The following is a 2,611-nucleotide window of genomic DNA, read 5'->3' on the forward strand; positions in this document are numbered from 1 at the left end:
AGTGTTTTAGGTGTTTTTGGAAAGTATTTTGTTTGAAAAATCTGAAAATTTCAAAAACCTGTTTTGCCCTGTTTTGGCGGCTCAGTCGCGGGTATGTCAAGTCGCGAGCCTCAGTCGCGTCTCCGCGGGTAATTTTTGGCGACTTGTTCGCGAGTGGAAGGTCCAGTCGCGAGGTTACTCAGAGATTTTCGCGGCTCAGATCGCGACTCACTCGCGGGTAGACCTTCCAGTCGCGAAAAACACTTAGAAAAATTTTCAAATTTTTGGTCTTGTGTGTTTTGGCGGCTTAAGCTGGCGACTATGTGGCGACTTCTTCCAGTCGCGAAAATCGCGTGTCTTACAGAAATAAGAGCAGTTTTTAAACCTTTTTGTTTTTCCCTCGATCTTTTTGTGACTGTTCATTGTCTTCCTCATTTGCTCTTTCCCTTTCTCATCGTGCCTCCATTTTCGATCTCCATTGTTTGCCTCTTCCCAGCTCACAATCGTCGACTATCAGGTATGGTTTTTCTGTCTTGAACTCTATTTTACTTGTTGTTATGGTTTTCCCTCTGGATTGTTCTCATTTGATTGTGATTTTGTGATGATTTTTGTGCTCATCTATTACTCTTGTCCATGTCTAGCCTTTGGAAGCTTGTGTTTCTGTTTTTGAGCTAGTTTATTTTGGGTGTTTTTGTTCTTCATCATGTGCTTAGCTAGGGTTGGCTAATTTTTGTCTGATCTGCTGCTGATGTCGTGTTTCACTATGATCCTGTATGGTATCCTGTTGATGTGTTGTTGAATGTGGGTCCTTTTTCAGCTGATTATGTGGTTCCATTTGGACTCCCTCTTCTGTGTAGTTCAATTTGAGACTTTTGTGTCCCTCATTGCTATTTTCTGACCATTTTCATCCAGCTATTAGGGTTTCTTCATTGTCCCTATATTTCCACTAACCCACTGCTAATAAAGTTTGTTGGATCGTGTCCTGTCATTTCCCTTGTTCATAATGCAGACTAGACATGTCACCATTCAAAAAGGCTGCTGTAAAAGGAGGTAGTTCCAAAGGGAAGGAACCAGTAATAGATGTTGATGATTTCTCACCTCCACCAAAAGGGACTCGCTCTTCATCAAAGAGATTCAATCCCGACAAGTTCAGATCATATGCAGCCTATCAGTCTTATGAGAATTTCTTTCTTCATGCCAAACCATTATTAGAGAGAGCTTTGGATCAGCCATCACTTCATGACACTGACATTCCGAAATGGTTTGCTCACAAGGATTGGAATTACCTTCTCTCTGATCCGGATGACGCATATGAAGAGTTGGTAAAAGAATTTTATGCCAACGCAATTGTGGAAGGAGATGAACTTAAGTGCTGGGTTCGGAAAAAGAGCTTTTCTGTCTCTCCTGCATATCTGGCAGAAATTCTTGACATCAACAGACCCATTTTCCGACATTCACCGGTTTACGATGATCTCTGTCCTGATGAGGAGCTTCTTAAAGAAAGTCTTGGTCAAGATTTGGAGTTCTCGCCAAATGGCAAATCCATCAGTGTTTCATCTCTCTCTCCAAAGCTGAGAGTGCTTACAATTGTAATGTTTCACAATTTGTACCCTTTGTCAAGCACTGGGTATATGAACCTTGGACGGGCTTTGTTTCTTCATGATCTGATCTCTGATGTGGAAATAGACATCTGTGCTCATATCTTTCATGTTCTGCGCAAAACGGTTCTTCGACATGAGTCTCGGATATGCGTTCCTTTTTGCAGTCTCATTTCCCGGATCTTGAAGCTCAAGGGAATTTATCCAATGGCTGATGAATCCCCTATGTCCAAACCAAGTCCAATCAACATGCGTACATTCAATGCAAGCATTGGACATAGTCGGAAGAGAGCCAAACCAGAAACTTCTGCATCTCACAATGACTCTCAGTTTAGCACTCTCTCCCTGGATGAGAAACTTGATCGCATTGTCTCCTCTGTCCACGAGTTGCATACAAAGGTGTCTGGACTCACAGCTTCTCTACACCATCAAAACACTCGGTGGGATATGAAGTTTACTTCTCTTCAAACTCAACTGGATCAAATTCAGAGAAAGCTGGAAGAGGATGACTAGCCTATTCCATGACAAAAAGGGGGAGAGATAGGCATGATCAAAGGGGGAGTGTCTTTATCTAAGGGGGAGTGTCTTTACATTCTTCTTCTCTTTAAGTTGATATATTGTGTTTTGTAAACTGTTATTCAGGATGTTTTGTGTTTTGTACCCATGTGCTTATGTAAGCTTTTAGGGTTATGTTTTTATGCATAGTTTGTAGGCTTTATGGTTTGTACCTTGCTTAGTGCAGCCTTTATGCTATGTTGAAATCGGTACTTTAATCTAAATGCCATGCTTTTTAGTTTATGTACTGTCACTCTTGTGCCCTTGTAGGATTGTTCCTAGATGCATATGCCTTGTGTGATATGCATTGGTTGAGTGTTGTGCATACAAGTGTCTTGCCTTGTGCTTGTTAACTTGTATGTTCTTGTGTTCATTCCAAGTGTGAATGAGCACTGTGATCACTACCTTGTGGTGTTCACTTGGTTGATCAAGCCATGGTTTGTTTCATAACTCCATCTTTGCTTGATCAAATATTGCCT

Source organism: Quercus lobata, chromosome 3 (assembly GCF_001633185.2).
Source record: "Quercus lobata isolate SW786 chromosome 3, ValleyOak3.0 Primary Assembly, whole genome shotgun sequence".
NCBI lineage: Eukaryota > Viridiplantae > Streptophyta > Magnoliopsida > Fagales > Fagaceae > Quercus > Quercus lobata.